The sequence below is a fragment of the Lygodium microphyllum genome, chromosome 12, assembly GCF_053477565.2.
Source record: "Lygodium microphyllum isolate KBCC chromosome 12, Lygodium_microphyllum_v1.1.10, whole genome shotgun sequence".
Classification (NCBI taxonomy): Eukaryota; Viridiplantae; Streptophyta; class Polypodiopsida; order Schizaeales; family Lygodiaceae; genus Lygodium; species Lygodium microphyllum.
In genome coordinates, this window is record NC_141146.1 from 92,353,512 (window position 1) to 92,377,508 (window position 23,997).

Here is a 23,997-nt window from a genome sequence, read left to right on the forward strand (position 1 = left end):
TGCTTTGCTAGTGCTACCTTCCTCTCCTCTTTTATTTTTTCGAGTTGGCTTAGCAATTCCTGGATGTACTCATCATATTGTGCCATGACCCTGGCATGGCCGAGGGTATGGACATGGTTGAAGCTTCCACCCTATCCTTCTTTGGATCCTTCCTCGACTTAGCATCCACAACAATAGGCCTCTTTGTTCCTGGTATGGGGGACTCCTCCACTAGGTGTTGGTCCAAGATACTACACCACATTGACTAAGTATTGCACCCAAGTCATCATGTTGCTTTGGTCCAGTATGGCATCCATGGTTTCTTGGGTGGTAGTAGTAGTGGCGACCATGACTGAAGGGGGTGGTTCCAATGGGTCCTTCCCTTTACCTTCCGCCATGGGTCCTCTGGCTGCTTCTACTGCTGTGGAGATGGTTCCAGTGCATCATCTAGGCTCCTTCTAGCTAGCTCTTTGGCACTAGAGGGTTGCTTGACCGATAGCCTAATGGCCAAAGCCATTTGCTCATCCTCTTCTCTCCTTAGCCTTTCCTCATTTTCTACTTGCTTTCTTCTTTGTTCCTCTTCCTCCCTTATTGACTCATGTTCCACCTTTCTTACTCATTCCTCTTCATTTTCTTGCTTCTTTCTCCATTCATCTTCTAATTCCCTCGATTCCTTTTGTGCAGCTTCTACTTCATGGTCTTCTTCTACCATGGTTTTCTTCCTCTTCCCTTGGATGCTCAGCTTGATTTTTCTTTTTACGCTTGGCTTGATGGGATTGAGCCCTCCTTTTCTTTCTCGAGCTGATGTTTCTCTCACTTGAGGCCTCTTGTTGTTGGTGGGCTTGGGGTGGAGCTTCCCTCTTTCTAGGTGACGGCACTAGTGTTTTGTGGGCTGGTGAGTGCTTGGGGTTTCCTCTACTACTTCCCATCTTTCCAAGTCCCCAACAACCTCTTGGATTATTGCGATGAGTACACCTCCAAATCTTATGTCGGAGGCCTTAGTTTGCTAGCTTTTTCCTTGATATCTCTGCTATGGAAGCTAGAGACTCCCCATGTGCTGCTTTGGCTGGTTAGCACTTTCATTGAGGATTCCACAGTCTTACATACATAGCCATTCCAATTGATCTCATCTAGAAACTTGGCTATGAGGCTCTCGAGCAGTGGCACTCCAATCTTGCTCATCAAGGCATTGTATCTCTGACTGGAGAATAGAGCATGGATTGTCTTTACTTGCAGCCTGATGTCAGGGTCAAGGATGTTTACTAAGCTGACTCCATCATTTGTGTACACTTGGGCCTTGTCCATCCCTAGCGTATTGTAAACATCTCTTTTAGGCCACCTCTTGGGCTCGTTGACTAGCTTTAGAGCTCTTTCTACCATTTTGGGGCTCAACTCCACTTCTACACTACGAATCTCTCCTCCCTGTCTCACTCTCATGATGACACGGTTATTGTTTGATCGAAAGTTTGCAGGAATTCTGTGCACTTGCTATAGTCGATGTCTTGGCTGACCTTCTCCATATATTTACCAAGGTTACACCATTTGTTTTACTGCTTGCTCTTTCACCACCACACTTTCTAGGTTCTAAATGCTTCTGAATTTAAGCTGATTGAAGGTCCTTGTTTATGTTGTTAGGCCGTATTTTTCCTACTCTTATTTTGTGAATGGAAGCTTGCTACCTTTGTCATGCCCTACCATCTTGGGTTCTTGTCATGATGCGACAGCTCACTATTAGTTTACTTGAAACAGTTTTTTGTGAAAAGATGAGGGGCTCATGAATATATGCTATGGAAAGATGAAGTGCTCAAGCACAGAATGAAAATATTTATTTCAATTAGTCCACATATTTCAGCCCAACATTTAATGAAAATTTTCCTTAAGTACAAATTGACTTTTATAAGGCCCTTTTACTTTTTTAAAGTTCAGTTTAAGGTTCAAGTTGTGTCTTCTTTTCCACCTTACCCCCTCCCCACCAGGAGTGATGAAAATCCTTCCTAGGATTGGAGGATGAAGGGTGAAGGGCATGAAGCACATGCGTGTTGTGCTTTACTTCGTCACAAGCCAATTGTAAAAGTTTGGGTTATACTCCAAGTGGGTGTGATGGTCCATGTCATGAGGTCTAATGCCTACATGTGTAATGTAAGTCAGAATATCAATGAGGAAGTCACTAAAGTTCATCCTACTACCAATATGCAATTCTTCCTCTGTTAGGATTCGATTGAAATAGGGGTGGACCATAACATATTCCTCTAAAGGTCATTTGCACTTGATGGCCAAGACTTTGAAAGACGTAGGAGCCACATAGGTAGGGTCGTACTACTCAGCGATTTTGATTGCATGTCTCTGCTCGGTGTTGGTCATGATTTGGCAACCCTCTTGTTCCCATTGGAGATGAAGAGTAAATCACTTTCATAGAAAGGAAGAGTTAGAGTCGGCTATCTTTGTTAGCTCTTCTAGTTGGTGGCTTATTGGAGAGACTTTGCTCCTGCGATATGATGCGATCAGTCGTTGTGTGCAAATTTGCTCTTGAGAGATCTCGCTATCAATCAAGGCTTTGGCCATTTCGAGAATCTTGATGAATGTGAACTCATATTCCTCCCAAGTGCATGACAAGGAGTACACTTCCATTGCGAATGTCTCGTCGGACAAGGCCTAAGTCTAGCCATTTGTAGCTCCTAGCTAGCATGGTGAATGTGGCGTCCACTCATCTTGATGCAGGTGATGATGTCATCTCCAGTGTTCTTGGCTAGGACTGAGGCCAAGGCAAGGATGGATCTCCTCTTATAGGAAGGTCTAAGGCTTGCAGCGGGAGGTCGGTGGGGTTTGGTTGGGCTGCTCCACTATTGATGCCTACCTCCTGGGTTGTTCCATGTGCAATGGATTGGTCTTGCGGCTTAGATTATGTGCTGCCTTCTGCTTGTGGAGCAGTTGAGATATTGAAAGTGTTAGGTTGAGTTGGCCTAGGGCTAGCTGGTTGGAGCTTTACTTGATAGACTCATTAAGGTTTTCTATGGGTTTGGTGCTTTTGGAGTCCATGGGTTTCTCATTCCTTGTTGGCTTAACATTTTGTTGAGATGGGCTAGAGGGACTGGACTGAGAGGCACGCATGTGGCTCATAGTCTTGGGTAGCCAAATCCAATTGTTGCCTTTGTAGTAGCCTTGGGCGCACAATAGGTCTTTGGGAACCCATCGCAGTTTGATCATTCATTTGCTTCGGTAGTGCTGACTTTGTTTCCTAGGACTAGGGTGTGAGTTTTTGTGGTTATGGGTTTGTGTAGGTTGGCTTCTAGGCGACCACGATTGGCGTTTGGGGACCCATCTGAGCTACTAGTCAGTGGTCTTTGATGTGTCTTCTTTGGGTTGTGGGTGGTTTGTCTTGGCACGGTGGGACAAGTTACGACCCCTCTCCTTAGACCTTGCACTTGGTTCCTCTACCGGTGGCACTGCAGGCAGTGATGGAGTCGCGCTACCCTTGTTGAAAGCTGTCACTATCGAACATTGCCAATGGCGAGGTGAATGTGCTGCAAGTCATAGTCGACATTATAGTGTGCTTATTTCTTGAATGCACATCCTAGCAGCAATTCCTTACTAGCAGTCTTAGTGTTAGGCATCACATGGAATATCATAGGTAGGCTTTCAAACTCAATAGAGAGTGTTATTTTGCATTTCCCCTGTAGTTGAGTAGGACTACCCCCTAAATGGATTGAGTTTGGCATTGGTTGGCTGCAGTTGGGATTGACCAATGAGGGTCCAATGATGGTATGTAAGAATATTAAAGTCAGCTCCCTCGTCAATAACACGTCAAAGGCATATGTTGTGTGACCCAATGGTGGTCGATATGTGTAAGTATGCAGGTACCAGTTCTTCCTCATCCTTGTTCTCTATCTCAGTGATAATGGCAACTCTCACATTTACAGGGTGTTCATGCAGGGTGGTATTGATGGTGGGACCCTACTCTTTGGTAGCCGAGATGGTATGACTTTGTGGGACTCACCAGCACCAGTTGTCCTAATAGCTTGCTTATAATCCTCCTCTTCATTTAAGAATGACAAATCGATGGTGGCTAGCACATGCATCCAATCTTGCTGGTCCTTGGAGCAAGGGATATACTTTGTTAGTGGCCTGTGAGAATTCTTAACTTGTGAGTCTCCTTTCAACATAGTAGAGATGGCATCTAGGTCGACTAGAGTGGTCTTTCAAGTATCCATCTCGACTTTCATAGCTTCTAATCAGTTGCCTAAGAACATTAGATTGTTGCCCTAGTCTTCTATCACTCGTGCATTTTGCATCTAGGGCCAGCCTAGTAGGATTTCGTAGTCCATTCCCTTCATAACAATGAAGTTCACTAAGAATTGGACTCTTGCTATCTTCAAGGGATAGTCTTTTAGCACTCCAAATGGTATGACCTTCATTTTGTTAGCTAGCATGATATTAAACCTTGTAGTCTCGACAGGTGGGTTACCCCAAGCCTATAGGATTGTATGATTGAGCACACTGACTCCAACTCCCATATCTACAATTCCTTCCTTGTAGTATCTCCTAATGCGTTGAGAGGCAAGATTGTGTGCATCTCTGTGCCTTCCCAAAAGGAATTTATGTGCAAAGACTTAGGCACTAAGTTCAAGGTTAAGCTTGGTATGTGTGTTATTGCATCATGGTCAGGCAAGTTAATCATTCCAAGCTCATCATATTGTTCTACCCATTGCTTTAACCCTTGCCATAGCGTTGAGTTCTGCTTGAGTAGCTCTCCCAAAGTTAGGGTCATAGGGGTCGATATCAACATTGTGAGCAAGTTTCCCATCGCCTGCTTTTTGTTAGGCTCTATGCTCTTTTGCCAATGTTCTTGGGCAATCTACCCACCTGTGGTGTCAAGGTTCTATTGATGTGGTCCTACGTAGAGTGTAGATGCGTCTCTTGATCTTAATCGACTAGGCGAGACTGGTGTGCTCACACTAGAGAGCTCATTGATCTCATCTTCGACAATGAGTTTCTGTTATAAGATCTGAGATATATGCTTGACTTTCTTATATAATTAAAATAAATATGGTGAATATTATGCTGGCATAGAGAGAGAACGGATGAGAGAAAAGAAAGATGGAGAGAGAGAGAGAGAGAGAGAGAGAGAGAGAGAGAGAGAGAGAGAGAGAGAGAGAGAGAGAGAGAGAAAGCTCATTGATCTCATCTTCGACAATGAGTTTCTGTTATAAGATCTGAGATACACGCTTGACTTTCTTATATAATTAAAATAAATATGGTGAATATTATGCTGGCACAGAGAGAGAACAGATGAGAGAAAAGAAAGATGGAGAGAGAGAGAGAGAGAGAGAGAGAGAGAGAGAGAGAGAGAGAGAGAGAGAGAGAGAGAGAGAGAGAGAGAGAGAGAGAGAGAGAGAGAGAGAGAGAGAGATTGACAATACACTAGGGACTGGAAGATGGGCCAGTCCCCCCCCTTGTGGAGTTATATTATTGACAAGGTGCAAGCTCCTCCATTACACATAAACCAATTCTTACTTGTAGATCTTGGAAACAAGATCACGGTTCCTTGCATGGTATGCAACCGGCTAACACTTCCACAACTTGGAAGTTGGCACCTTTTGATCCTTCTTGATTCTCCTTCTCTCCTACACAATATGTGTAGGGCTCTCCTCTTGGAGCTTGATTTTAGTAGAGCTTCCGCAACACTTACACCTTCTCTTCTCCTTTTGGAACTTGATTTCAATAGAGCTTCCATAGCTCTTGCACCTTCTCTTCTCCTCTTGGAACTTGATTTCAGCAGAGCTTCCGCAGCACTTGCACCTTCTCTTCTCCTCTTGTATGCAGGCAAAGTGATGCTTCCTTCACCTCTCCCACACCTAAGGAGAGCCTCCTCTTTTATAGGCTTTCAAGAGCTTATCTTCTTGCAAAGTGATGCTTCCTTCACCTCTCCCACACCCAAGGAGAGCCTCCTCTTTTATAGGCTTTCAAGAGCTTCTCTTCTTGCAAAGTGATGCTTCCTTCACCTCTCCCACACCCAAGGAGAGCCTCCTCTTTTATAGGCTTTCAAGAGCTTCTCTTCTTGGAGAGAGACTTGAGTGCCAAGATTGGAAAGGTTGATCTTCATGCAAGATGTGGTTGTTCCAGGACCTACTTTGCAGCACCAATTTCGAGATATCTCTCTGTGCGTTGCTCGGATCTAACAAAAAATTTGTAGATCTCATTGTTTCCGATAGCCAAAGTGGGCCGTTTTTAGAGATCGTCTTTCTATCGCAAGATATTTTAAAAATGGATTCACCATGTCTATTTTGAGGAAAACAAATTTTTAAACTGTACTCTTAACTTGTGGTCATGCAACCACCTTGAGCCATAGATAAGGAGAGTTCATTAGATTGCCTTGGGCCTCAACCTCAAGATCGAATTCCACACAAACACTTGTGTCATTTTAGACCTTAGAAAGAGAAAATCACTTCTCTCCTCACTTCCAGAGGATCTTGTCTCTCGTCTTTCTTAGTGAGAGAATAAGCTCTCTCGTCTTTTTTAATAAAAGAAAATACCTTAAACCTTGACTTGTAAGGGAGAGGATGACCCCAAATGAATGCAATGCTCATTACACACAAGTAAATGTTCCCAAGCGTCTCGGGATGCATACATAAATACATAAACACAATGCTAAGGCACTTCCTCTTCTTGAAACTCAATCCATCTTCATTTATGTGTAACTCCTAGGTTCTTGTGTACACTCTTACACTTGGCAGACACTTCTTTCCCCTTCATAACTTGTATTACCTGTACCAGATATCCCTGTCACAGTGCTCTGATCACCCCATTAAGTGATGCACTAGGAATACTAGTCTCTAAATGGTCTCATGGCCATGCTAGATCATCATCGACACTTAAAGAAAAGTGAGTCATAAATTTATTGACATAAATTTATTAAATAGAGAATGTGTAATAAGCGATCAATTTAGTGACAGTTTCTACATCCTTTAGGTGCACTTGGGCTTCTCTCATCCACTCCTTGACCTTATTAACCAGTTCTAATTGGTGTCTTGAATCGGGATATTCTCCAACCTTGGCACTTCCCTTTTCTATTGTCTTAGGAGTAGATATCTCAGCTTATGCATCTGTGACTTGCTTTCCCTTTGGTAACATGGTGACACTATCTGTCTTAAGTGTAATCCTTGTCTCAACCCGCATTTTCTTCTTCCATGACTTCTCTTCCCTATTGAAGTCACATCAAGGTTGGTAGGGCCGGGTAATGAAATATCGGCCTGCTTTGCTTGTGTTGAGGTCATGATATTCAGAATTGGCATGGCTTTGCCATCAAGTCTTTCAACTCTGAACAGTCTCAATGGTACGGATGGCATGATAGTCCAAACTAGTGGAAGGTTTCTGCCTAGAGCACTCGATGTACAAGTGTGTGATCCCACACTCAAGGCATCTCAGCTCGGCCTTCTCCAATTGGATTGCTCCTTTTCGGGGCATTGTGATGTGTCATGAGTGATCACAAGTCCAACATGAGATGGGTTCTTGGTTATGTCCTCTTAAACCTCTATCTCTTCCCCTACCCAATGCCATCACTGCATAGTATGAAATCCATCAAGAAGGGATCTCCCTCTTCGTCGTATGAGACATAAGGATTCACATATGCTTTGTCCTCATTCGGTTTCTCTATGTAATGTATCGAAGCATTGCTTAGCGGTGGATGGGTCACAATGGGTCCAAGTGGTCTAGGTATCCTTGTGGGGTTGATCTCCATCCTAGGGATGGCTAGCTTTGAATCATTAGGTGCTAGGAGAACTAGTGGAGATCCCCTTTTATAATGTGGCGCTCTAATCCCTAGGTAGTAAGATTGATTGTATGGCTATGGGTACAGCAATCACCTCAGTAATCGGCAATGTATTGCATCATGGCCAAAGCTACCGCAATTGGCATAGGGTCTGGATCTAGGATCCATGCACTTGATCAGAAGGTGGTTTCCTCCGCAATGCATGCATTACACATGAGGTCGTGTTGCATGCCTTGTTATCATCTCTTGAAGCCTAGCCAACTCTAGCCTCACGTTTGCCAACTCCTAGCTCTAGTTACACTCTTTCCCTTGTCTTGGGTGCATTAGTTGGATCTTTCACTAACGATCATAGCTCTTTTTGAGATTCTAGAGGTAGTGATGTGGGTCATCCACTTGTATGGATTCTTCAAAGACCCTAGCTAGCATATTCCTTTGTACGGTTGAGTTGTTCACCAAGGCCTTGTAAAGCTCTTCGCTTTGGATCTAGCTTATGAACACAATGGAGATTGCTCATTTGCTAGGTCACTCTACGGACTGGAATTCTTTTAAAGAGACTTCACACATGGGTGACATAGTCTTGGATATCCTTCTTGTCCATTTGATTGATGTTCATCAACCTGATGATGCAGTTGTTAGAGTATCTTGACTCAAAGAATATCTTGATGAAGAGACTCTTGAGGTTATTGAAGTCATTGCATTTGACATTGTCTAGACTAGTATACCACGTCTGTCCTTTGTCTCCTAGGCAAAGTTTGAAAGCTTGTGTGCATCCGTGAGGCATTGTCTAGACTAGTATACTAGCATACATTTTTCCTTATTCTTTTGTTCATTTAACGACCACTCTAGCTAGTTCGTTATGGTCTCTATAACATCCTAGAGGTGTGATTTGAGGGATAGCATATTCAGTCAATGAGTCTGGGTCTTTATCAAGACACTATGAAACTAATCCCTATGAAAAGGAAGCCCATGAATCAAGCAACCAACACTAAGAATATGTAGATGAAGTACCTGTCAACTAAGAATTTTTAAGAGAGGAAGCTACTAAGATGTACTCATCATCTGACTCAAGCTACACTACATTTATCTCTTCAATCTTTTCAATACACTTACTAGGGACAATGATGCAATCGTTAGACTTCTCTTGCACTTTGCCCTTGCCTTTCTCTTTGCGCTTATTATTGTGCATCTTATGATACTCCAGTCAAATATGACCCTACTTCTTGCTGTAATGACATGTCAAATATGACTTACAACCACACAACTTATTGCGAGACTACCCATGAGGCTAAGACCTCTATGAGTCTCTACCATGGTGGTCATTACCACTCTTACCATCATGTTTGCCCCTAACAGCCAATGCATGAGAAGTATGGGCTATATCTGCATTCTTTCTATTTTATCTCCTTTGTAAGTAAAGCACCCTCAACATCTTGGAGTTTCAAGTTATTTGTAGGCATATTAGCACACATCTATACGAAAAGTGTCCCATGACTTGGAATGTGCCACAAGTAAGAATAAGGGAGGCAGATTATCCTTGAACTTAATGACCTACAAAGTCAACTAGTTGAACATTGAATGAAAATCATTCAAATGCACGAATACACTAGTCTCTTTCTTCATGCAAAGTTTCATAAGTTGTTTCAACCAATAGATGTGTGAAGTAGAACTTTGCTTGCCATAAAGATTACATATCTTTTCCCACAACTACCATGCATTATCCTTAGGTGCAACAACATTGAAATAAATAGGTTAATCTGCTTCTTTTGAACTACTACCTATCATATCTACATCTTCCAATAGGTAAAATTAGTGCCATCAAGCTTTTCAATATTGAAAATAGTATGATCATTCGAAGATCCAACCATAATGATAGTATAACAATGCAAAATCCAAGACAATGGGTTGTTGTAAATGACTACAAATTAGTCCCAAAACTCAGCCAAACCAAACTAAGGGCAAAACATGATGAAATACCAAAGTAGAGAGGCATCCACTAAGTGTAAGAAATAGACTATCAAAGTACAATGTTTGCTCTCTAAGACAATACTAAAAACCATAATTACAACACTGTTGTAATAAATGTAGCAGTATTCCAAGACCATTGTGAAAAAATAATTAAAAAATATCAGGTTTCCACTACCAAGAATATCTGAATGACAACTAGGGATATAAAAGAGCAATTTGCAATGAGTAAGTATACAATTGGTACTAAAATTTGTCATAAACCCAAGGGAATTGGTAACCAATACATCCCATAGGCATAAGCATTGTGTATGTAAGAGATCTCAAGATCAAGTGCAAAGGTCCATCAAATACAAAGCTGACTAAGCAGAGAGTAATGAAGCTCAATACATAACCAATAAGCATGTATACATCACTGAATCCTATTGAAAGATGTAAGTGTCAATGTCCAAAGCATATAAATCAAATCAACCCACAAATAGGGGTAAATGCATCCAAGAGAGCATGCACATAAGGCAAGAGTCCCACTCTCTATAAACCAAGCTCAATTGTATAGAAAATCCAAAGCTCTAAAATGAAATGTATCCAAGTAAATACAAATATCTCAGAAGCACATCCACCACTGAAGTGTATTCGAAGTGTGAAAGAGCAATGCAAGGCTCGATATATTAAGTACGTAACATCCAGATGCTCATAGACATCAATCAATGCATCTGGGAGCATAAAACCCAAATAAATCTTCAAACCCATAATGCCAATTAGTGAAGCAACTGAATCATATAACCAAAGCTCCAAAACATCAAAGGTAGCTTAACCTACCTTCTAAACCCATTTGTAGCCAATAGCTTTCTTGCCTTCAAGAAAAGGCATGAACTCCCATATATTACTCTCTAGCCTTCCCTTATTCAATAGTCATTGAAAGAATAAAGAATAAATTCATAATGTTGGGCACATGCCACCTATAGTGTACATGTGTGCAGTCACGGTGTGTGAAGTAAATATAGGACAGTGTAGGCACATGCATGTTTAACACCAACAAATACTTTCATTGACATCAATATAATACCATTGGAACATTGTGATATGGAGTATCTAGGCATTGATACCAAGATACAAATAGCATTAGGGTGAAGAGGAGCTAGTCTACATGGAACTAGAATTGGAAATGCTACACAAATCAATGCAAATAGAAGGAAGAGCACTTGACTTAAAGAGCAAGAGGAATTTGATGCAAGAGAGAAGGGATTTGAGAGCATGTAGTCATGGATAGAGCCTAACAAAGATATTGAAGTACCAAATTAAAATAGCTACCCTAAACATAAAGGGGCCTAATGGATACATCAAAAGGAGCCTCTTGTGGAAATGGATTGCAAAGTGGAACCTATATGCATTGTTGGTGCAAGAGCACAAATTCCATGGATGGAGAAGTATAGAATTCCAACATGGAGAGTATACATGCATGGTAAGATTTGAGATGTCTAACCATAGAGAGCAAATCTATAAACTTGACCTTCATGGTGGATGAGTTCTTATGGTTTGAATGAAATGGGAGGAAAGCATAATCAACTTAAAAAATGTGTACTGGTACAACAATAGCAAGTCTAGAGAGGAATTAAGGAATGAGTTGATGAAACTACCTTTTAGCATAGTCATGATTGTAGAAAATTTCAATATGGTGTTTGAAATGAAAGATACCTCAACCATGAAATCCTTGATACAAGGTGCAAAAAGGGAGGTATGAGACTGCTTGCATGAGCACGAAAATCTTGCAACTAACATACAATTCTTTAAGCCATATGGGATATTGTTCTAGATTAGACAATTGATATGCTAATAGGAGGGGAGACTAACTGCCACATGGAGATGGATTTTGATTGCTTGATGTCAACCCCTATAGCAGTCATTCTAGAAATGAAAATGATAGAGCCATGCAATATGAAAGGTGAGCACAAATGGTTAATGATGAATAAGCACCATACAAATCAAGTGGCATTTAATTATATCATAATATGTGCAATTAGCAAATTCAAAGAGGATATAAACCATGGTAAGTGGCATTCAATTACATCATAAGATGTGCAATTAGCAAATTGAAAGAGGATATAAACCAAAGTAAGGCTAACCCCTATGATGCATTTGTGCACACCATGCAACATTGTATAACCTTGCAAGAGATTTGGTTGTGTGACATGGAAAGTGAAGAGCTTCAGTGGGCCTACGAGGTGTTTGAGGGTATGGCTATAAAGTCTAAAGGAAGAATCTTGACATGGGAAGGGAAATCATTAATGGATCAAGCCCATACAATTGGAAGGGTCATGTTAATTAGGGAGATAGAAAATTTGAGTATAGAACTTAACAAGATACTAATTCTTGATGTGCATCATGTCTATCTAGGAGACCAAACTACTATACTCAAACAATGCTAGGAATATTTTTAATGACTCTACAAAGGCCTAAAGATGGACTATCTAATGCTATTTACTAGAATATGTCAACAAAGTCATCTCAAATATAGAGAATACTCATCTTGTCTCCCCCTTTTCATATGAAGAATTGATCGAGATCTTAGGATTATGGGAAAGAGAGAAACCTCAAGGCACAATGAGGTGCCTGTAGAGTGTATGTTGCACTTGTTTATAGTATTTTGATAGTAGGTGTGTGAACACATGCACAATAAGAAAGCTTGGGATTGTTGTAAGGGGAGACTTAATGCAAATAGGTATGAACATTCATCCACATAACGAACATTATGGATCCATCACCCTTAATGCTCGATCCTATTGAGCACGCCTCTTTTACTACTTTGCTCGAGTAATATCAATGAGGTGCTTAGTTTATGAAATTGTAAGATTTTTATCTTGAGAAGATGATTGTGTTCAACCAACTAATATCCACCCATTACAAACCAGTGTTGAGCTAATTTGATATTTTAGAATTATAGCCCATGCTTGAAAGTTTCTAGGTCTCTTGCTTCTTTGGAACTAGCAATTTGTTGCTAGTTGATTGCATGCCATTGATATTTTAGAATTATAGCCCATGCTTGAAAGTTTCTAGGTCTCTTGCTTCTTTGGAACTAGCAATTTGTTGCTAGTTGATTGCATGCCATTGATGCCAATCACTATTACTTGACAAAGAATCTCTACATAATTTTTCAGCCATATATTAAGAGGTTTTGCTAATAAAGAAGCTACAAAAATAGCCAATGTTTGCAAAAAATGCTTAAGAATACAAGTTTACCCATGACATTAAGAGGTAAAATTTTTTGATATTCACTTAAACTTGTCCAAATGCCAAATGAAATTTGTTGCATAGTCACATGTAAACCAAGGGGATAGTTAAGGTACTTGATAAAACTTCTACACTTCAATCTTTGTGATTGCACCTTGTCAACACATCATTCTCTTTTGTTAGTGAAGTTGAGCATGTTCATATTTTCCAAACTAATCTTGGACCTTGAGACTTCACAATGATCTTTATAGGGTTAGAGCAAAGATTTAGTGGTCCACTTGTCATTTCCAAAAATATTTGCACTGCCATCAATGGACATTTAGAGATATTTAGGAATTGAAGCAAGTACTAAAAGGTAAAGGACTACCTCTAAATTTACCAAATTTCCACCAAAAAATAACTATTATGTAGAAGAGGATTAGAGACAAATCCAAATGACATAAGGGCAAAGGGTCAACCTTGTCTCTTGGATCTCTTTTAACAAGAAGGGATTTTGGAAATAGAGAGTCATGCTAATTCTTGTCAAAGCATATAAAATAGGCAATGAAGGAAAAAAAAGAACTACTCAAACTCCATAGATTTAGAATTGCTAATATGAAGTTCTACCTTACACAGTTAACCTTGCCAAGCTCCATGTGTATCATCACCAATCTTTTATGCTTTTGGAGGTGTGAGATCATACATTGAAACATTACTAGGCACTTTGTGCCTAGGGCTTGCACTTGTGCAAGTCTTAAATGATAAAAAAGGGATCATTAGAAGCATCGACAACCTACACTTGGACACATCCATTAGGATTGATATCAAGTACCTTATAAAAGCCCATCCAACGTTGTTGTATTTTTCCTAGAAACTTAACAAATTGTGAATCATAGGCCAAGATTAAGTCACCTTCCTTGAATTCCTTATGCTTGATGAAACTATTATGTGGTAAGCCTTCCATCGAGCCTTTGTAGCTTCCATATATTATATGGACATTTGGCATATTTCATCCAAACATTCAAAGTGTAGGAGACGGCACTGTAAGGACTTATCATCACCTAGGCACTATTTGATAGCCACTTACAAAGAGGGTACTTGACACTAAAGACCGCTTCTATGCCATACACCAACTAGAAAGGTGTCTATCTTGTAGTGGCCTTATAAGAGATTCTATATGCCTAGAGAGCCTTTGTAAGTCAATCATCCTAAACACAATGATATGCAACAATTGTTCTTATTAGGATTGAACAGAGATTGCGATTGGTGACTTCAACTTGATTGTTGGCTCTAAGATAGTAGGGGGCATGGACTTGTGATGGCGTATCTTATAAAGCTCTATCAATTCTTCCATAATCTTATTGAGAAAGTGAGTGTATCTGTCACTAACTAGCTCTAAGGGACTACCAAAATAGATGATGATGTTCTCGTACACGAACAAGGCCACACTATTGCCATCATTGCACTTCAAAGCTTTGACTTCACACCATTTTGTCATATATTATAGACCAAAATATATTTGTTCTGATTCCTTCTAGTTGGTGGATTGATGGGGCCAATGAAGTCGCCGTCCCATTTCTCAAACAGCTTTAGGGAAAGGAAAGGATGTAGGGGCATAGCATTGGTTTTGGTAGGCTTTCCCATCTGTTGACAAGCATCATAACATTTGCAATAACAGTAGGTATCTTTGTGTAATGTAAGGCATCAGTATCCTATGAGCAACGCCTTCTTGGTTGTTGCTTCTCCTATAAAGTGTCCTCCACATGGCTCATCATGGTATGCTTTTAGAACTATCCTGATCTCATCTCCTGTAACACATCTGTGCAACACTTCATCTTTGCCTCTCTTGTACAGAGTGCCACCTAATAGAGTGTAGGGCAGTGATTCCAATAGAAGTTTCTTCTTATCATGACTAGAGATACCAGGAGGATACTGTTGAGTGGCCAAGAGGTTGGCTATATCTACATACCATGGGTTTACAGTTTTGACTTGAGAGAGGAAAGCATCAAGAAGGTCTGGATCATCCTGCTCCTCTTCATTACTTTGAGGGATTTGCGATAGATGATCATCTAGGACATGGGAGTGACCAGGTTTGGTAACCACTTCAAAGTTAAACTCCTGAAGCATAAGGAGCCATCTCATCATTTGGCCTTTCACATCTACTTTTTTCATCAGGAAGGACAGTGCCTCATGGTCCACATAGAATTTGAAATGTGTAGGTAGTGTCATAATTTCTCTAAGGCAAACATCATTGCAAGGCATTCGAGCTCCGTCACTATGTAGTTTCTCTCTTTATCAGTTACTTTTTGGCTTGCACAGTAGATCGGTTTATCTAAATTCAAGGAGCCTTTTTGACATAACATTGCATCCTTCTACAGATGCATCAATGTGCACATGGAATTTCTTTGTCCAATCAGGAGGTTGTAAGATGGTGCTTCAATTAGCACTACTTTAGAGCATTGAAAGCTTCATCATAATCAGTAGTCCATGTAAACTTGGCATATTTCCTCGGAGCTTGTGCAAGGAGGTTGCCTTTGTGGAATGAACTGTCTATAATAGCTCACATGGCCGAGAAATCCCTTAACTGTTTTGGGTGGTCGGTGTTTTCAGAGCTGAAATCTTCTCAATCTTAGCAAGATTTGTTGCTATCTCTTGTGCAAAGACAATGTGGCCCAAAAGAACCCTTGAAGAGACTTCGAAGACAAATTTGTTGGGGTTGAGAGAAATCCCATACTCTTGACATTTGTCAAAGCACTGCTCCAGGTGTCCCCAATGCTCACAGATTAGGCTATAGACATGAAAGTCATCTAGGTGTACCTCAATGAAATCATGCAAATGATTTTGGAATGTGGCCATCATCGCTCATTGAAAGGTAGCAAGGGCATTACAGAGCCCAAATAGCATCACTTTGTAAGCATAGATTCCCCATTATGTTGTGAAGATTGCATTGGATTGATCTTCTTTTGTGATTTGGACTTGATTATATCCACTGAATCCATATAAGAGGGAATGGAGCTCATGTCTAGCCCATTGTGTCCAACAGTTGGTATGTGAAAGGAATAGAGAAATGATTCTTCTTTATCTTGGAGTTCAACTTGCAAAAGTCCACATATATTTGCAGCTTTCTATTGTTCTTGGGTACTACCACAATGGGCAAAATCCATTCACTATTTGCCACTAGATATATAAACTCAGCAAGGAGCTTTAATAATTTGGATTTCACCAAGGCTAGCTAATTTGGATTCATATACCTCTATCTTTGTCTCACTGACTTGGCATCATTAGGATCGAGGTCAATGTGATGCTGACATACCATGGGATCAATCCCCTTCAAATCTTTGTAGGACCATGCAAACATATCCAAGTTCTCCTTCAATAGGTCATGTAGAACCAATAGCTCCTCTTTTGGAAGACTAATACCCAACTTCAGGTGATGTTCAGTACTATTAGCATCCACAAAAGTTGATTGATTTTTACCTTTCACTTCATGGATGAAGGTCCCACTGACTACTTTTGGGTATAGATCTAACTCCTTCAAGGAAGTGGCCTCCTCACCTAAGGCTCCATTGGAAATTACTTCCTCTTTCCATGGGGACTCCATTGATCCTTTGGGATACTAAAATGATACCATGGATAATTTAGATTTTATGGGAGAGTTATTTATCTCTTAACTTGAGGACTCATCTTCTGAGGATGCCTCTAGGAATATCACACAATAGGAACCATCTGAGCTTTACTTGGGCTGTAGGGTTGGTGTTCATTGCAAGGTGCATCATCACCATTCTTTCTTGGGAAGGGTAAATTCATGCGACAAGAGCCATTGCTAAAGGAGGTCTTATTCTACTTAATCCATTTCATATGGACATTTTGCATATGATGTGATTCATTTACTAATCCAAAAGGTACTAAAGTCATTCTGTCCAATAGCATGGGATCTTCAGCTTCTTCTATTGCCTCCTCTTAAACTTTCTCCTCATTAGTATTCTCCTCTAGTTGTATAGCTTCTTCATATCTCGTTTATTGTCTTTCTCTTGACTTTCATCCTCATCTTTGATAGGTTCCATCTCATTTTCTATGTGGGCCATGTATGAGAAAAATAGACTCTATGTTATATCCTTTGATTTTGCCTCTACGTTTAGCTGTGGTCCTGTGTCTGTCTCTGTGTCAGTGTATATCTCTGGCTTTGTTATGGCTATGTAACAAGGAGAATAGTACATCTAGGACTCTATCTCGTTGTCAGAGGTGATTTCAAAAGTCATTCCCGGTTCAAGCACCATGTATTCATCCATCAATGACAAGGAATTTTCTTCCTTCAGTAGTGGACTTACAATGCCTACTGTTAGGGACTGTGCCTTTGTTTTCTTAGGAAAGATCAGTTTGACAGCTTCTTCATATGCTAATGTGACATCTATTATTTTAATGGAGGAATCAGATAAGACTTTGTAAGAAGTGGATCCATTACCTTTTTGTGAGTCATACAACTTCAACACCACTTTGTTGGGTCCTTTGCCTAGGGTTAGGGTTCCTTTGAACCAATTTGTTCATGCTCTTGCTTTAAAAAGCCATGGTCTACCTAGTAGTAAAGGATATGAGATCCCATAGGGATTTGGTTTCACTACCAGATATGTCAACCATAGTCTCTTCCTGCTCTCTTCACATATGGGAGAATGCCCAAAGGCTTAGTTCTGCTCTGGTTTAAGCCACTGTGTAGGCTGCATACTGTCAAGATTGTGGGAGAGAAGGAAGAAGTCTCACTTGTAGCTTTCTTGCTTGCACAATGGGGGAATACACACAAAGGTGGAGGCTGAAAACAATTTTTCTCTTCTTAGTTGTGTAAGCCAAAAAGAACTCTAGTACATAGAAATAGAAGTAGTAGGTCGCTTGCCCAGAGGGATTCTCTTGTAGAGACTCCTCACATGGGTCACATAGTCGTGGATGTTCTCCTTCTCTTTTTGCTTGACATTCATCAAGCATACTAGTAGGTTATCGGAGTATTCGGGCTCGGCAAATCTCTTGACGAAGAGATCCTTGAGGTCATTGAACTTGGCTTGCTCTACAGCATCTAGGCTCGTGTACCATGTCCTACCCTTGCCACCTAGGCAAAGCCCGAATGCTTGCGAGCATTGAGTTAGGTCGTTGAGGCCGTTGGCTTCACAGATTTTCTCAAATTGCTCAACAAAGTTGTATGGGTCGTCATGGGGTTGGTACTTGTCGAGTTTCTTGGCAATGATTGGTATTTTGGACTGGCTCTTTGAGCCTTGGTTCGCCCAGAGGCCTGCGAGCAGTGACGTCACTAGTGCGGTGGCACTTTGCTCTGCTGTTGTATTATCGAGAGCAGTCGCTTCATGAGAAGCTCGCTCAACGTCAAGTCTCCCTCTAGTGCTCTCTCATGGTTCGTTCAGTTTCGGCTAGCTAAGTTAGCACTCAGTGCACCTCTGCAGCTCCATGCTTTGCCTCTGGCTCCTAGCCTGCTGCTCCCTATTGTACTCGGCTATGCTCTGCAATGCTCGAAGGGCTAGCCTTCTCTCCTCTTCTAGATCTGCGATGATTGAGTCTGCTATCCTGCCTCGGTGCTCGTATCGGGCGTGCGTGTCGTAACTGCTCACCAACTACTGAATATCATCTGGGAAGACGTTCAAATCGAGTTCCTCATTAGACCTGCGGTTTGAGCTTTCCTTTGCCATTGTCGAGCTGTCTTGCTCCACTGAGCTGTCGATCAGGTTCAGTAGACTTGTTAAATCCACGTCGTTGGCGCCCCTTACTTGGTCCTAATCTGCACTTTGATGGTTTGTCTATGTCTTGGGTCCTCTCCTATTGGTGGGTTCCTTGAGTGGTTTATCTGAGTGAGTTCCTTTGGTTATTGAATACAAACCTCAATTTATGATCACTCAGTGCGTGTGTCATTTCTCGTGCACTTGTGCTCAATCAGGCTTTCAGCTTTCTTAAGTGTACTTCAAGTGCAAAAATTCAATGTGAGTGCAGCAAGCAATTCCTCAGCGTCTTATGCACTCTCGCTTATTTTGGGCTTGATAGGCTTGTAGATCCATTTTTTGGCCCTTTTGTCAGGGTTTAGGGTTTTCTCGTATGTCGCCTTGTTCATTTTCGGTCAATCAGGTTTTACAGCTCAGCGATTCACGTCTAAGACCTTGGGTCTCGCAATTGCTCACTTCTAGCTGCCAAGCGGCTGCGCATTACGATTTCTGCTATTACGTGTGCCAGAATCAAGTTCTGGGCTCCCGAAGGGTTTCGACAATTTGGCTGCTACGTATTTGCCGGATTAGGTTAAATTTCTAAAAAATTTGCTAAAAAGTTGCACTCGGATCAACTGGTTCGAATTGGAGGGTCTGAGTAGGTGACTCGGACGGGCCGAGGCATAGGGCCGAATTTCAGGGTTAGACTCGGACGGTTTTGATTCGGATGGGGCTGAATGGCGAATTCAGACAAGGTGACTCGGACGGGCCGAATGGCACTTGGACCGAGGGTCGAATTTGAGGCTCAGACGGGTCGTTTGGACGGGTCAAGGTCGAATGTGCCACGTGGCAAAAAGTTTTGACTCAGACGGCCGAATGGGTTGAATCGGACGGTTTGCCTCGGACGATCTGAGTGCCGACTTGTAAAATATTACACAGCGCAGAGAACAGAATCTGAGAAAGAGATAGAGAGTACACAATAGATAAGAGGAGAATCAGTAAATTCTTTAACTCCAAACAATTGATACAAAGATGGCTCTGTCCACTCGTGCACTTCCACTGTGTGAAGCTTAGATGGCGATCTAGATAGAAGATAGGTGAAGAGCTTAAGGCTAGCTGGAACAACAACTTTGACTGGGTGAAAGATGAGTGAGAGATGGCTGTGAAGGGGTTTAGCTTTTATAGCCCACGAAGGTCGTTAGGTCGGCCTGCTGACCGACCTACCATATGAGCCTCCACTAGTCGGCCAGGGAATATTCCAGGGAATATTTCATTTACCATCGGGCCAGGGGCGCTGCCCCCGGACCCCCGCCAAGGGGGCCGCTGGCCCCCCGAGACCCCCCAGCCAGGGCCTGGACCCCACAATAGAGGCCCCTTTTAACTCCCTTACACCGCAACTCGATGCAATGCGCCTCGAGTTGCTACCAACTTAACCACTCCGTTTAACCCAAAGATTAGACCCACAATGGTCACCTTTTTGCCATCCGGTCACATAGACCGCATCTGATATACAAGTCAGGACTCAACCAATGTCCGGGCTTACATTTGGCTTCTCCTCATAATGGGGGCCTTACAACTTTGAGCACCATGGATCATTGGTAGCACCTAATGAGGGTGGGGCATTGATCATATCTAACACCCCCCCTCAATGTCCACCCATAGGTGAACTATCTCCTCGGCCCAATGCCGAGTCTCTGAAGATGAACTTGAAGCAGATCCTTCGTAAGTGCTTTGGTGAAGATATCTGCTCCATTCTCCTCTGTTGGACAGTAGACCAGTTCCACTATCCCATCCTCCATCAAATCACGCACATAGCGATACTAGATCTCTATATGTTTGGTGCGTGCATGAAACACTGGATTTTTGGCAATGCCGATGCAACTCTGATTGTCACATCTCAGCACAGTTGGTTCTTCATCCTGCACTCCCATATGCCATAGAATCCTTCTCAACCATACTGCTTCACATGCAGCAAAACAAGCTGCCTTGTACTCTGCTTCGGTAGAAGACAATGCCACTGTTGGCTGCTTCTTACTAATCCAGGAGAAAATTCCTGAACCCAAAGAGAAACAATAACTAGAAACTGACTTCCTGGAATCACTGTCTCCTGCCCAATCTGAGTCACAGTTCCCCACAAGAGAAGTTCCGAAACTGTATGTGATACCATAGTCAAGAGTTTCCTTCAAGTATCTAAGCACCCGCATCCCAGCCTTCCAATGACTCTCATGAGGTTTGTTTGAGAACCTGCTCAAAACACCAACAGCAAAACTGATATTTTGCATGTCTTTGCTTTTTTTCCATGTTCCCAAGAACAAGCGCAACAAGTTGGATCTTAAGTCTTTGAAATGCATCTTTCTTGGTTATGGAAATGTAGGTGAGATGGACTATGGTCTATGGGATGTGCAAGCTTGGAAGGTTATCTATAGCCATGGTGTTGTCTTCCATGAGTTAAAAAAACATAAGCAGCTTGAGCATGTCATTGAGGTATGCAGGGTGATATTTCGAGAGGAGCCTCCTCCTACTATAGAATTGGCTGAAGAGCTTGTAGTAGTAGTGGGGCTTATGTTGTAGTGGCCCATGTCCTTGATGATCCACAAGATATACATGCCCCATAGCCTATTTTGATGTGGTCTACTAGATATAGATGTAGCTTGATATTTTTGCATATAGATTATGTTATGGTGACATATGCTAGTGAGCATCTTACTTATGATGAGGCAATGCACAGAGGTGATAGTCACTTTAGGAATAGGGCCATATAGTTAGAGTATGACTCACTGCAAAAAAATCATATGTGAAATTTGGTTCCTTTGCCTAGTGAAAAGCATGTTTTGACATGAAAGTGAGTGTGCAAGTTGAAAAGTATCCTTGAATGCCCCAGGCTGGCATATAAGGCAATATTAGTTGCTATGGATTTCAAGAAGGAGCATGGTGTGGACTTTGATGAAGTTTTTTCTTCTGTTGTGAAAATGACTACCCTATGCTTAGTATTGGATTTCATTTCTTGGCTTGACTTGGATCTTTATTAGATGGATGTCAAGATAGCTTTTCTTCATGGAGACTTGCATGATGAGATCTACATCGAGTAGCATAAGGGCTTGCAAAACCTAGTGAAGACCACCTAGTGTGTAGATTGAGAAAGAGCTTTTATGGCCTTAAGTAGGCACCTAGGGAAAGGTACCACAAGTTTGATGCTTTTATGCATTCATAAGGATATTTCCATAGTGATATGGATCTATGCTTATACATGAAAAAGGCTCTTGATGATAGCTTTATGATTTTGAGACTCCATGTGGATTAAATGCTAATTGCTGGGAGTGCTCATGATGAGTTGGATGCCTTGAAAGGTCAGTTGAAGAAGAGCTTTGAGATGAAGGATATGAGACATGTCTCACATATTCTTGGGATGCATATTACACATGATTTCTCTAACAGACTCCTTTACTTGCCACACGGAGGAGTACATCTAGAATGTCCTTGAGTAGTTTCATTCGCAGGATGTTAAGCCTATTGGTTGTCCTTTACCTTCTCATGTGAATGTTAGTTATGCCGATTGTCTACAGTTTGATGAGTAAAAGTTAGAGATAGCCAAGATCCCTTATGCATTTGCAGTGGGTAGTCTGATGTATGCGATAATAGCTACTCATCCTGACATAACATTTATAGTAAAAGTTGTGGCACACTATATGGCTACACTTGGCCGACGACATTGGGTTGTTGTCAAGGGTATCATGAGGCACCTAAAGGGAACAATAGCTATGTGCATATATTATGGTGGCCAGGATATGAAAGTTGTGGGGTACATTGACTTTGATTGTGTAGAACATCCAAATAGTACAAAGTCCAACTCTGGCTATGTCTTCACCTTTACTGAAGATGTTGTTTCTTGGATGCCTAGGGTGGAAAAATGCATGACCCAATCTACTACATAGGCAAAGTAAATAGTAGCCATTGAGGTTTGTAAGGAGGCTATTTGGTTAGGCTGTCTAGTGGTGGTGGTAGATCTTGGCATTATTAATGTGGTCACTACACTGCATTTGGATTCTATGAGTGTATTCAGTTGGGAAAGAATTTGGTCTTCCATGCAAAGATGAAGCACATTGAGATGTGTTACCACTTTATTAGAGAGGCCATTGAGGAAAGTCCATTGCACTTGTCAAGATCTTAACAAACCAAATCCTAGAGGTTTTCTCACTAAAAGTCTCTCAATAGAGTGTTTTGCCTTTCTTAGGAAGTCGATGGGCATTGGATGAGATAACATCTTTACTCATCCTATTGTACTCTATGTATACTTGTACTTTGTCACTCTTTTCTTGTTCTCTCCTCACTAGGGACAAATTCTTCTTTAAGTGGGAGGTTGTTAGGGGTAAAGGCGCTAGTGCCTAGCCACCCGTGTACTAGTTATACTGACAGTACTTGAACTGCGTATTAGTTACCCGCATACTTGTACCCATTAGGTGATGGGTGTCAATCACTGTCACTTCATTCTTTATTGTTTCAGTGACATTTGAATAAAGGGAAGGCCATTCACACATTGTGACTCTTGGAGTTCCCACATCTTCTCTCTCTCTCTCTCTCTCTCTCTCCTTCCACCATAGTTCTTGCTTCTACTTTGTGCTTCCACTTCAAGGCTCACTCCCTTTAGCGTGCTGCTACTTGGAAAAATCATCTTGATGGACCACTAAATCGTGTTGTTAAGGATGCCTCAAGTAGTCACGTCACAATTATGAACAACTATTTGAGAATTTTAAAGTGTACTCACATGTGTAGCAAACTCATAGACTGAGACAACATTCAAGCAAACAAAATAAACTAATTCATATTTGCTAATTCAAAGACAAACTAAATCAATATGAAGCATATGTTTGAACTAAAATTATATTAATATAATTTAAGCTTTCAAAATTGTTATAGTTCTACTAGACTTTATAACATTCGAGGTTCCTTCCATATGAGACACCAATCAACGATACCTACTCTTGGAGAATTCTCTCCTAATTAGAAAGTTCAGCATGATATTTTCTCGGTGTAGAGTATAATGTAAGTTTCCTAACAAATGTGCCATCACCATGTATGGCACCAATCAATGTGCATAGTATTGAGAGAACATGACCAAAGAAGTCATATAGCATGTCTATACTTGTGCGTTTGAGATTTGAGTCCTCTTTGAGCTTATGCACAATCAACCCTTCTATCAAAAACATTTACAAACACACTTTGTAAATGTGAATAGTATCACAATTTACAACCTTATATTGAAACTTGTTGTTGGTTCACTAATTAGATTGAATCAATAAGCAATCAAATGTAGTACAACTTGATGTTATCTCAAGTTTAATCAACAGTTGTGGTCAATGAAGTGAGTAATCTTGCTTGAGTTTAATCGGTATAGGA